The sequence below is a fragment of the Trachinotus anak genome, unplaced genomic scaffold (assembly GCF_046630095.1).
Source record: "Trachinotus anak isolate AG129_WGS33_773 ecotype Australia unplaced genomic scaffold, CSIRO_AGI_Tana_v1 ptg000002l, whole genome shotgun sequence".
Classification (NCBI taxonomy): Eukaryota; Metazoa; Chordata; class Actinopteri; order Carangiformes; family Carangidae; genus Trachinotus; species Trachinotus anak.
The window spans coordinates 11,877,501-11,891,861 of NW_027273853.1; positions in this window are offsets into that span (position 1 = coordinate 11,877,501).

Below are 14,361 nucleotides of genomic sequence, written 5' to 3' on the forward strand. Positions count from 1 at the left end.
TGTAATTAAGATGAAATTCGCCAATCATTTAAACTCACAAATGGAGGTTTGACAGGAGGCCAAGAGCCCACTGAAATGCCATTGGCTTGCAGTTTAGGTATTTATCTCTGTCTGCAGAACGGAGGAGCCAGTATTTAAGTCTTGTTAATCAGCATTCAGGATTGGGATTTCAGCAAACCTTTGAGTAAAGGTCAAGCAGTAATATATCAGAGACAGCAGAAAACATGTGCGCTATAATTGAATTTGAAATTAGATGCAGGAAAAGATATGTAGTTGTACAAATGTAAGATAAGAGCTCATCTTCCTGCACAGTACATGCGAAGAGAAACTCATTTACAGACACTATCTTGTATCATCTGTTGAACAGTTTGCATACAGTATGAAAAAGACGACATAAAGATCCACAGGAAGCAAATCTGTTGAATATCTTGGCGAATGTTTCATTCTATTTTTGTTTCTGTTCTATCTCCTCATCTCTCTGTGGATTCGATTCATAAGCATGACATGTTAGATTCAGGCCAAGTTTGGGAGCTAATGAGTTGAAACAGATCCAGAGACTTGGTGTTCACAATAGCCAGTGGGAGCCACATTAAAGACTGTGTGTTCGCAGCTCTGCTCGTCCTACTGGGGCTCTCTTCGCTGCCTGTGTGTGAATCTCACTTGGTCATGAGCGTAGCTTATAAACAGAGCTTAAATCAGGGAATTGTTTGGGGAGAGTTCTTTTAATCTGTGATTATAACACCAGATCAATGAGGATTCCTGCTTTGAGCCGTGTCAACGATAAAAAGGAGGATTTACATTAAATATTCATAGCCCAGCTTTCCCAGAGGATTCACCACCACAGACAACCACTGACTTTTATTCTATACAGAGCAGATGGAAAACAAAACCACCAAGTGAATTCTCAGTAAAGACTGCTCCAAATTGGGTCTTATGTAAGGAAAGTTGCAAACTGCAGTAATTATCGACAAAGTGCTGCTTTATGTAACTTTAAACAGAAAAAATGGGGCTTTCTTGCTGTCCTCCCCCTGCAACCAGCGTTTGGATGGCAAGCCAACAACATGTTAAACATGGTTACACAACAGTATTATACAGTCAATGAAAGAGGCCTCCTGAGACAGACTCAGAGCTGTCATCACAAAGCGTTTGGTCTTTGCCTCACGATTCCCTGAGAACTGAGTTGTAACTTAAGAGTGGACACAGTCTTTCAAGTGCAACAGCACAATGAATAAAACATGATCACTGTATTATTAAAGTGAAACAATAATAAAGTTTTAAAGATTAAAGCTTTCATGTCAAATCAAATCAAATCAAATGATTTTTGTTATATTTACATACAAAATTATGCAAAAACAAGAAAAACACCTGTTTCATTTATTGGTTATATTCCCCAAGTTCTTCATTATTTATTACTAACTAATGGATCAAACTGCTCCTGTTTTGTGAATAGCCTGTACTTTTTTCCTAATTCACAATAAATCATTCAGACAACACATGGCGTTACCTTAGAGACACAGTTGGGTGCTAACAAATCAGAGCCATAAGTTGTAACATGCCCATTTATAACAAAAAAGAACTTAGAGAATCAATACAAGCTCATAGCAATACAAACCAGTTTAATCTTTTTTAATGTTTGATGGTATTTGCTTGAAAGCGATAGCAACAAGTACATAATTATCTGTCTAATTAAGCTGCCAAAAAACAAGCACAGTGCTAGAGCACCTCTGAAACAGTGAGTGCACCATTCATTAGCATGTGCTATAAGCTTATTAATCATCTAACAGCCAATTAGCACACTGTTACCATTTGCAGTGGGTGTGTAAATAAATTCCTGGGTTAATTTCTTCCTCTGATAATAAAGGGAACATTATGAAAATTAGCTCTGTGACTATGTAAATGATCTATGTCGTTAATTGCATAGCAGCGATAGATGTTTGCCATGAACCGGGCTGGTGATGCAACAAATATTTCCCGGGCTGTTAGAGAAATTAAACGGGTAGCTGCTGATTCCCTGGAGGAATCCACAAGCTACAATAATGACATTTACCCAGCCCTCTGGCACACTGATAATGACAATGTCGCTGCCTGGCAGCAGGCCAGTGGGAGGTGAGGGTGATGGTGTGGGGCTGGCAATCATCTCTGAGAAAGACAGCACGGACACACACATACGCACAAGAGTGCACACACACTGGTCACACTGGCAGGGAAACATTGGGCTTTAAGGACTAAATCAGCTCTTGTATCACCCACTGGCAATTAATAATAATTGCTTTCTAATAAGGGCCATGCCATTAGCAAATTACCCCTCTACTGAAATGCAACCACAGCAGAACATGCTGTTATTGGAAATGGAATCTAATGGGATTCACTTGACCAAAATAAACACATACACACACACACACACACACACACACACACTGAATTCATTGAAAACAAGCAATGACCACTCACCGCTAATGGAATTAGATGCATAATGCATTATGGCTGTCAAAATAATGTCATCACTTCCACAGACATCGAGCTGATGCTGAATCACAGCGCAGCTTTGACAGCAGGCAGGAGAACTGAGGGGGGATTTCACTGTTGACGTTTTGCTGACAAGTGAGAGTAGTGAGAGATGTTTGGATTTTAGAGGAACAAAAACCAAGGTGTGCTCTGTTTCCTTTAGCTTGAACTCCAATGCCCCACCGCCTACCCCCCCATGTTCTGGTCTTGTGATAAATGCTTCAAGCTGGTCTTAATCATGCATGTGACAGAGGAGGAAATGGAGGCCAGTGCAGACAGACAGGATGAATGGAGCATTTACTTCGGTTGGCTTCCATAAAACAGCCCTCCATGCAATACTGCCCCTGTACTGCTGACAATGTCTGGCTACTGACTGTGCAGCACAGACACTTCAGCAAATACACTCAGCATGGCTGACTGGAAAAGTTCGGCCACACTAAGGCCAACAAAATAATATGAATGGATCCACCTGAAAATATGACTAGTAAACTTTCAGATTTGCATTGTTTAAACTTACATACTTGTTTTCTTGTACTTTTGCTCTTCTAAAAAGATGAGGCTGCTTGGTATTGTGAAAGGACCATGGTTATGTTGTCGTATTTTGTAAGTGAATGTCCTGAGTCAGTTTTTATTTATCAGCTGCTTAGCCTTGAATTCTCAGTACAGCCAATTCCTCCCTCCTTCTGCTGCCCAATCAATTAACACATGGGTAATACCAAGCCTATTAGAGCCAGGCAAAACCTTCCCAGCCCTGTCATCTGCTGTTGGAACAATTGCTTAATATAACACCAGACTCAAAGGAGCACTTACCGGGGCCCAATCTTCTGGAATCAATAACAACAGGCAGGCTATATTGTTTCAAACAAGGAAACAGTGGGGGATGAGAGTGAGAGAGGAGAGAGATGGGAGGTGGGTCAATAGAAGTGGTTGGGTTTAAGAGACGCTGGCTCAGCCATAAAAAAAACACATTGTGCCCTAAAGTGCTGCTGTTCTCTGACATGGATATAAGCACCATTTCCTGGGCAGAGGGGAGGGCAGAGGGTCTGTGTGTTGTTGAGGTCTGAGAAAGGACATGGCCTCTCACCAGGCCCCTCCACGACTATGAGAAAAGTCATGAGGTTAAACCTCTGAGCAGCAACACAACAGCAAAAGGGCAGCTGCCTGGAGGGAGATGCTGTGCGACCGTCTACAGCTTTTGTCACCAGCACAGTGGGACACCGTCAGGGAGTGGCAACAACCGTGGCATTTAGGGTCAGGGAAGATTTCATTTTCTTGATGATAATTCCTCAGGAGCTGTCCATCAAAGCTGATGAAAATTCAAATTGTGCTACGAGCAGATGATTAGAAAGGCATTTGCCATCCACATAACACAAATGTCACCGCTTCGATAGCATAACAATGACAGGGCAGAGCCACCCAGCCGAGCTAATCGAGAGCATTTTTCTCGTAAGTGAAGCTGTCGCCTCTCTGGGGCCTGTCAATGTCAGAGCCGCATGGATCGCATCATTTCCTGTGCCAGCAGGGTGAGCTGGCTGGGGACACCACAAGGTATTGATCTGTCTGTAATCACACGAGCAGTTTGGGCTTCAGAAAAACTTCATCCTGAAGTACTTAGCTTTAAGGACAGGATCCAATTTCTTTGAACAGTGCAGGAGAGGGCTGAAGGATGGAGGGCGAGAGATAAGGTGTCAGTGATCTTTACTACAGGCCTGAAACAGAAGAGCAGACAGATATCGACAGCATTCTGTCTATAATCAGCACTGGAGGCCTGACTCTGCTCCTGCATGACCCAGTGGAAACTTGTGTGAGACCTCATCACAGCAGGAATCCAGTAACCTATCCAGTCCAGTAACCCATCCTTACAGTTGGTTCAGCCAGCGAAGTGAAGGAATAGTACCTCATGTGTTTTCAACAGGAGCATCAGATTGCTAAAAAACCAACTGGGGAATGTAACTCCACATTCCTGAAATTCTGAGTCTCTTGTTTTTCTAAAAGAGAGGCTGCTTGTACATTTCTATTAAGAAAAAAACTGAAATAGAAAAAGGTTTTATGATGATGGAGATTTGAATAGTGGTCTATTTTGGGAGCAGAAGAGGTGGTTTTGACTAACAACGAACGGGTGAATGATCACACCTGCATCTTTGGATGAAGACAGCAAACCTCAACGGACAGAAAAAGGATCAAGTGAGTGAGAGGGTGAGGAAACAGGTGAAGAGGAGGTGTGAACTATAGCATCCTCCCTGGAGGAGTGTGATCATTTGTGTCCCTCATCTCACTTCTCTTTGATGTATTCACATGAAAGCATCACAAACTCAGACTCAGAATCTCCAAATGACGGTTGACTGAAATGAAGTGAATCAAAACTGATTGTGATATGTTAGAGAGCTTATTGTTCTATATCAAAATAATGATATAGATATGTTGTCAACAGATAGATAAATACATTTACTGACAATATACAAAAAAAATATGTGAATTTTTCTTTTAAAACGTTACACAAAATAAAGAAGGGTAGGGAAGACACCATTCCTATAACATTAGGTTTGTCAGAAACTGAAATCCAGTGTGCTGTTTTTCAAGACAAGATGAATTTGAGTGAATATTTCGCCTGCTGCCTCAACATATTGGTGTAGAAGCAATGTGCAGAGGGCTATCTGCCTGCTGACAGACAGAGCAGAGAGAGCCGTCTGCTGCTGTATGGCTGCTATCAAACAGCACACCATGACTTCCTCCAGCTTACAGCACGCTACCTGCATACGCCCCCCCCCGGTTGCCATGGTAATAGAGGCTGGCGTAAGTAGTGACGGGCCAACCACAGACATCAGAGCGGCTCTTAAGCAGAAACATCAGACGTCTGCTGGAGGAGGTGATTTATTAAGCCCGTGTTCAAAGTCCATCTGAACCATAACAAGCCCATAAGCATGCAACGGATCGAATACATTAAACCGGTTGAGAAAGCCCTCTCCCTCTTCATTACGGTGTTCATATTACATTCCACCATGCATGAAAGGCTGAATGAAAGGACAAACAATAATCTGAATAAAAGACACTGGAGTGAGCTGAAAATGAAGCTCGCAATCTTATTTGGAGCATATCATGTTTATGCACAGAGTGAGCCATAATTTGCTCCTAAATAATTGACTTCTCCAGTGTTAAGATCTCAGGAGACCCTTTCGGTTTATTCAGTGAATGGCCTTTGCAGCATGCGCAGCATATTAGCCTTTCACAAATGTCTTGTCAGACCTGCCACCAGGCTGTACATAGAAGCTCTTCTCCTCTACGCCTTTCCCCGAATAATAACCTTCAACTAACCTTTAAACCACAGTGAATAATTTCAATCCTATTTTCATATCAATGGCTGAGTCAAGCCAGGCAATTATCTTTTATCCGTATACTTTGCTGTCAGTGGAGAGAATAATAAAGTTTTCCCTTGTGAAGAGCTGGAGAAGGAGGAAAAGAGAGGGAGCCAAAAAAGCGGAGCAAGATGCTGGAGATGCTATCTAAAGACATTAATGCAGCGATGAATTATTCAGTAATGACTACAAGATCTGTCAAAAAAAAAGCTCTGCTAACATCTGCACTGTGTTCTGAGGGGGCTGAGCAGAGCAGGGCATTGATGCCAGAACGCCTCTGAAGATAAACATGACAAATTGGCAGATCATCTGTTCAATTAGGATAGCAGAGCAGGTGTGCCGGTGAGGCGCCTGTGCCACAGGATGACACAGTTACCAAGCCAAACCAGAGGCATGATGGGAAATACCTTGTTTGTGTGACAGTGATTTAGAGCGATGCACCAGAAGGATACCCCAAGAAAAAAAAAAGGATATTCCCCCTGGTACTCATTAAAATTCAACTGCAGACGGCACCCTGCCCCTCTCCCCCCTGCTTCATCGCTTCATCCTTCTGCTTTTGGCTCCTCAACTGCCTGACTGGACCTTCCAGGATCATTTCTTATTAATCCATAAAACATAGTGTGCTGGTGATTGGATTGAAGGGAGCAGTGGAGCAGCAAAACATGAGATATGGAAAAAAAAAAAAAAAAAAATCACACATTTCAGCGGGCAAGCAGGCAGGCAGGCAGGTTGGGGGGGCTGGGGTGGGGAAAGCAGAAAGGAGAATAAGTGGTGAACAGGGAATGGGCTGTGTGTGTGAGCGAGATGATGTTGGGGGGGGGGAGAATCGTGGGGGCAAAGGAGGGAGGCGAGGTATAGAGGAGAAGGGGGGGGGGGCAAGCGAGAGAAATGTTTTGAAATATTAATCTGTGGTTCTGGCCGTGGGCTGGTGCACAGAGATGAAAAAAAGGAGGGGAACCTTTGAAGCGAGGGAATGTTCCCTGCATTGGTGAAGCAGGCGCTGCACAGACGGCCATGTTGGTGGAGAACAACTGGAGCAGGTGCAATGTGTTTCTCCCTCACATCTGAGAGCCCTCCTCTCCACTCTACCCCATACTGCTTATTGGTGCAGCGTGTATTTAGAGTGCTCCCTTTTCCCAGCCTTGACACAAATGAGATGAGTGTGGTACAGTCTCTTAATCCCCAGTGCCTTGTAAAGCCTTTGAAAGGAATACTTACTGCAGCATAAACTATCGTTCACAGTCTTAAAGCAAGCACATGAGGCTCTGTGCTCTGAGGGAAAGACAACATCCTGCACGCAGCATCCACTGGCTGTAGCATCATCAGATTTAGGTGAAGAGGAAAAGGGTATAACAGGATATCACAGGATCTTATTGAACCTTAATGACCTGCTGAAACCCTGTTGAGGGACTAATGGATTCAGCACTCTGTTGTGACTCCGCTGTGTGCCCATTATAACCACGGCCCACTTTACTCACAGCTCTGTGTAGCTGAGCAGCCAGCCAGCCAGCCAGCCGCATCACCTCTCCACCATCTCTCAGTGGTATCACACATGATCTCACAACACGCACAACACTCCCCTTTCTCTAAACACGGTCGTAAAAGAGCCACAATCACAATACACATGGAGGAGCATGAAGACGTCTGCACAAAAAAAAGTGGCAAAAAGTGAAGGCTCATTAACCATGAAAGAAAAACTCATTTAGGTGGATAACTTAATATGCAGTCCTCGAATTTACCACTGCAAACACATCCACTATGAAGACAATACATTAAAACACTTTGAAAAATCACATTGGGAAAAGTCATCATCATTAAAGCGCACTCAGGCTAAGTATCTTAGATGAATTATGCTCCCTGCATCAAAAGACAGCAGGAATAACATTGAGAGTGTGTCCTTTTCTCTTCTATGTTCTGGCAGCACCCTGCTGGGAAACTTGAAATTACCCTCTGTCTAGCTATTCTCCACTAATAATAATGATAAAGTTTTTTCTCCCTAATTATGCAAAGAACTCTCAATTAGCATAACTCGTCCTCTGTGTCAGTACAAACAGTAGAACACCCTGCGGGCCCATGATGGTTTCATTCTCAGCCTGTTGTTTTGGTTTTTTCTCTCTCTCTTTTTTTTTTTTTTTTTACTTCTTTTTTTCTGACTCCTCTAGTGAGTTAATGAAGATGTATGTTAATAAAGATAGCTCTGGTAGTGGTGGTGGTAGCAGCACAGGTGCAAAGAAGCTTGTGTTGGAGGTGATGCTGTGTTTAGTATGCTGCCCTCTGCAGGCCCCCCAGAGGGGCTGCAGGGCTGTGAGAGCCAGGCCTGGAGCCTCAGAAGAGAGGCAGTGACACACTCCTGCTCACACAGCCTGCAGCAAAGATTAAAGATGTATGTTTAGGGCAGATCAAATAGAATGGAGAATCCACAGGCCTACAGAGAGAAAACAACACATTAAAAAAGATTTTAAATAAAACCATACATACTGTATGCTGGAGGCTTTGTTTGAGCCTGGAGTCTGGCGGCTGATAACGTCCATCAAGCCCGCTATCATCAAAAGAAACAGGCATCCTGAAAACCAAAGCTAGTGGTTGTGATTTGTGCGTTTTAAGGACAATGCCGTCCTGAGGGGAAACCATGAAAGAAGCTACGAACAAATGACGGCTAGTGTAGGATTCTCTTCATGTAAATGAGAGTATAATGGGAGTGCGTTGCAGAGCCACTAGGAGATGGCAATCAGTCCTTACAGACACCAATAAGTGACGCCTGGGACTCAAAGGTGTCATACATAGCTTTTTTTTTAAATGCACAGGAGTGCGGGAGAGAAAATAAGACATTAAAAGCTGAGGGAACACAGGCGGGGAAGTGTGTACTATGTACTACTGAAGGCTGATGAAAGTGCCTGTAAGTCCTTAAGGGTTTGGCAGTAAACACTACAAACAGACAATCCCTAGAGAGCCCCATCACCTCCCTCCTCCTCTTCCTCCTCCTCCTCCTGTCTCTGAGGAAGTGCTCTTTGAGAGGGAACACCATTAGGACCACACTGAGGGCTGGGACTCAGCATTTCTTTGAAAAGTCAAAGCAGACGTCAGTAACCCTCAAACAGATCCACCGGTACTGCTGACTAGTGCTATCTATCAAGTATCCTCAACACTGGAAAAAGTCACAGCTGAAGGTGTGAAGTGGGCACCCATCCACCACATGACACAGCGATATCCAATCAGCGAACACGGTTTTGACACATCAGCAGCACTTCAGAGGGCCTGTGTCGACTCAAGTGTCCACATTCCTGCACAGTGGGCGCTCAGCCGGGCCAGGAACACACACACACACACACACACACACACACACACATATAAACTGACACAGGCATGTACAATGAGCAGGGTGGAGCACTGCTTCCTGTGAGAAGTGGAGATGAAAGGTCACATTATGGTGTCAGATTAGACATGGCTTTGAGTCGGGTCCTCTCAGTGTTCGGTCAGACACATTAGAGGGACATGTTTTCCCATTGCTTCATTTGAGGTGCGCTTGTGAGCCTCATGAAATCCTCTCCCCTCCTTACATCCCACTTCCACCGCCTCAGGCGCTCACAGGGAGAGAGAGAGGCGAGAGTGAGAAAGAGAAAGAGAGAAAGTGTGTGTGTGTGTGTGTGTGTGTGTATGTGTGTGTGAAAGAGAGAGAGAGGATTTCACGAATGCCTTCATCATTTAAACGGCTGTGCTGTCGCTGGAGTGCAGCATGAATAATTCATTGAGACTGCTCCTTCTTCAAACAGACAAATAGAACAGGATTACGCCTCCACAAAGCAAACGGTAAACACCACAATCAAAACAACAGAATTAATTAGGTAATTAGGGAGACAAAATAAATGTGAAATAATGATAAACTCTTCTGAGACCACAGCTGTAACTCTGTTACAGTATTCAAATATGCAGATACAAGAGTTCAGAATACATTACAGGCTCAGAGGATTGTTTGGAATGAATGGCATTGGCAACCATTTTTAAAATGATGAGATTCAACACATAATCCACATCCAAGCACAGTGCTGAGGAGGAATTTCAAAAGTGTATTTGCGAGACAGCCTTGCATAAATCTATATGAAGCCAATCAATCAATAGAGATAAATATTCAAAGCCTTTTTCAGCAGATCATCAGCAGAGAACGTATTGCTTACTTAATGTTTGTATTGCTTAAAAACCTGGGGTAAAATGGACTCATACTCTTATTAATGCTTGTATTTGAAATCTAAGAGAGATTATAAATCTTGTCTGTGGAGAATATATTTGTATATACACACTGACGCTGCCGAGTAGAAAAAAAAAAAGATGGAGGCTTACATAATTGAAGAATGAACAGCAATCCAGCTCAAGGATTTGTAGTTCATTTGCAGTCTAGAGTTAAGAGGGCATTTATCTCCTTCTCATTCCAGCTGGAGTATTTCACTGCTCTATAGCCGATTAAAAGTGTAAGCAAAGAGAATCCTTCTCATCTCTGAGAAATCCAACCATGAAGAACAAGTGACAAAAGCATGTGGAGAAGCAGACCTACAGAGAATTTTGTTTGCCTTGTGATCTGGAAAAAGGTCAGGGCTAAACCCTCTGCTAGCAGCAATTAATGTCTTCAACTCACGGTGCAGGAAGTACAGTGATCATCAGCCGACATCCTCGGCTTTCATCGCATGACAGAGCCTGGCATGGGGGGCTTAGGTGAATATGAGCTATCCATTTCAAGCAATATTTAAATCACATTTCCAATTTGCAGCCCTTGAACAGCAGTTTAGAGCTGGATGAGGAGGTTGAGGCATAATGACAGCTTCTCCAGGGTTTATTGAAAGTGATGAATGCTCAGAAGAGGGGATTGCTCAATGTGAATTCATGAATTTGAAAGAGATTATTTAAGCAGAGATCAGTTCGAAAGTCCTACAGCTCAACATTGATGCAATGTTTCAAGGGCACCAAAAAATAGTCAGCATGACCAAGTAAAAAGGGAAAAAAAGACATCCATTCAACAGCCTGAAAAGCCCTTTTGCTGCTGGAACAAATTAGCTCTCTAAATCTGATAATGCGTCCATCCAAACCAATTTCATCAGCAATATCAGGGTGAGGGTTACACGACATGACACACTGGAGTGGAGAGACACTGTGCAGATACTGTGCGGCCTAATCAACCCACTGTAAATGCAGCAGCATGTAATGATGGATGAGTAAGAGGATGAAGAACAAGCCTTGATGTGGACCAAAGCAGCATGGGTCACAAAAAGAAGGAACAATCAGTAGCCGTTATGCCTTGGAGTGAGCACAAATTTACTGCCAAACTGCCTCTAAACTGCTGGGACTAACTATATTAGCCATTGCTGGATACAAACCCCTGAAGACAGCATTAAAGGCTTTACAAGACAGACTGGAATACAGTGTTGCTATCAAAGGACCACAGACACAGATCCCCTGTGTCGGAGGAAAGAAAAGAAAATACATCACTAATAAATGAACACGGGACACAAAGAAGAAGGAAAATCTGGGACGAAAAAAAATGAGGCGCTCATATTTTGTGTGAGTCAAATGGAATAGAGAATGAGGAGCCGCTGCTGCTGTCCTGCAGGGGCAGGGTGGCTGTTTTTCTACAGCAGCACATCCCCGTCTCTGCCAGCACTCATTTACTGATCTCATTAATATCCCTGCTCTGAGGAGGAGAGAGACAGCAGCCGTGAAACAGCCTCCCCCATCTCCTCCTCCTCCTCCCTCCATCCTCCATGTGCCTGTTCCACTGGGTCCCCCTCCCTCTCCTCTCATCTCCGCCTCTCTGTAGTTCAGTAATTGGGCTCAGCTCATTGTTATTCAAAACCCTGTAGAACCAATTAGCTGCAGACCTCCTGACCCTGGGTTGCTATGTAATGGTGCAAGCTAAAGACTCTAAGTGAGGAAGCCAAGAGCAAAGGTTTTAAATTCCTTTAGTTCCTGATTAATAATCCTGTCAGGGCGATCAGAGACATTAAAGAGAGACTCTGGTTCGGCTCCTGCTTTTATGGCTTCTCCCTCATTTCTAGGCTGTCCATTAAAGCTTAATGATGCTGGGGGTTGCTCTCTCTCCTCTGTCTTGTCAGATAAATGTACAGTTAACAGGATAATGAGGAATCCTGATCCTCCAGCAATCTGGGACAAAGCAGCCCTGTGACCCCGATGGGAAGAAGTAGGGCAGCAGGGGAGGAAGAACGGACAGCAGAGAGCAGGACAGCAGTGGTGGCATGGATGGTGGAGACCAAGATGTCCGGCTGCCCTGGAGGATAGAGATGAAAGAGACGGGGCAGATAAAACCTGGGGTGGAAGGCAGAGATGAGAGGGATGCAGATAACACCTCATGCAACATTGATGAGGAGACTGAAGGTAAAAGAAGAGTAGTGGTGGGGGCTGCCTCGACAGCCTGGTGCTACAAGTGATTTGTTTAGCTGGGATACAAGAATGCAGATGTTACAGTGCAACATTAGATTGCCACTGGGGAAATAATAACTAATCAGCTACCCAGGAACATTGTTTATTGAAACCTGTTTTATGTAAGCTGCTATTAAAGGAGCATATGTCCATAAATTCATTAATTTTTCATAGCAGATCACCATGCCTCATGCTGCGTCAACATTTAAATATTAAACAACTCTCCAAGGCTTAAAGCAATAGTTCAACATTTTGGGAAATATACTTTTTCATGTTCTTGCAGAGAGCTAGATGAGAGGATCCATACCATTTTAATATCTGCCAGTCAAATATCAAGCTAGAGGACTGTCCTTCCAAGAGAAATGAGAGCATTGGCTGTCTCACCAAAAATAATTTCTTTAGGTTCAAGTGGGAAATCAGGTTACCTAACCTGCACCAACTTGTCATTTTAACCCAAACCCTGATCTTTCACTAACACTAACCAAGCTGTTTTTGGGCCTTGACCTAACAAAACCTTAACTGCAACAGTGTGAGATCAAAAAACAGATCTACTTTTAAAACGGCAATGTCGTCCTGGTGGGAGTGGCAACACCCAAAAACTCCCACGTGTGTTCTGGAGGGCATGGACCAACAACAAATCATTTAAATTGAATTACTTGATGAAAACTACAGCCAGTTTCTGGTCATCCAAGCGTAGCATAAAAACATGAAGCGAGTGAAATAGCTAGTTTGGCTCTGTCCAAAGGTAAATAAGCAAAAACAAAATCCCCTACCAGCTCACAAGGCAGGTATTTTATTACCCTTACACAGAGCCAAGATGCAGTTTCCCCTTTGTTTCTAGTCTCTATGCTAAGCTAATTTAACTCACTGCTAGCTTTAGCGTCATACTTTAAAGACACATAGCTTACAGAGTTACTTACGAGAGTGTCATCCATCTTCTCATCTAACTCTTACCAAGAAAGTGAATAAGCATATTTTCCCCAAAATGTCAAACCATTCCTTGAAAGTACACATCTGGACAATCTCTAATGGTATATCATGTCAGATCTATTTATAACCCCAGATGTATCTATCACAAGCTTGTTGACTGCTGTTGTTTCAGTTTTATAGAGTGAATAATTGTAACATCAACATTTCCAACATTTCCAAATCGGTCCATATAAGGCCACTGACTTTTGTTTATGAATCATCTCTGCAGGCGATTGCAGTTTTTGAGCCAAGAGGACACAGAGCTCACACCTGTTTTCTGAAACCTGTTTGGGAAAGTTGTGGTGTTTGCATTCCTAATGCTGAAGTGCTTATTTGGTTCAGCTCTCCATGCTTGGCCGAGAGGTGTGGGAGGATTCACATGCTATGCTGTAAACACTGACCGCTTCAAGTCCTCTGACACTGATGCATCGCCTACCGGGCTGCTATAAATCCTTTTACAACAAACTCCATAAAGCTCTTTGGTGCCTAAATATTTATGGTTGCCTGAGTTTCCCTTGAGGGTTGTTTTCTGTCAAAGTACCAACAGCACTAAGTCATATGGAGCGACTCCAGACATCTTATCTGGAAGTCACGGTAAAGGGCCTGGTGGTCTGGACATCTCCACCCAGAGGAGGAACACACAGGGAGGAAGGGCCACTAATGAGTGCTTCTCCCTCCATCACTTCTCCTCACGACCTTCTCTGTTAGTGGACTCAATTGACCCAGCAAACAAACATACCGCTGCGTGACCTCTGCCGACCAGACAGACAAACAAACAAACTTTTCCGTGTCAAAACTGCCAAGCCCGCCTCTGTCAGGGACTGCAATGCACTCGGCGTAAGACAAACATGGTGGAAATATCAATGGACGGAGGACAATTACGGACATGACAGGCTGTAACCTCACCTGGCTGCTGCGTGACTCACGGATCAGGAGGTCAAATGGTGTTATCGTTGCAGTACATGCCATCAGTGTGTGGATATGAGACGGCTGTGGAGTAAATACAGGTGTGATGACGGTGGATGCCTTCCTGAAACATCTCATTTTGCCCATGGCGGTGGTGCTGTCAGCTGCTAAACACGGTGGCTCCTTGAAACAAGTGTCTCTAAAA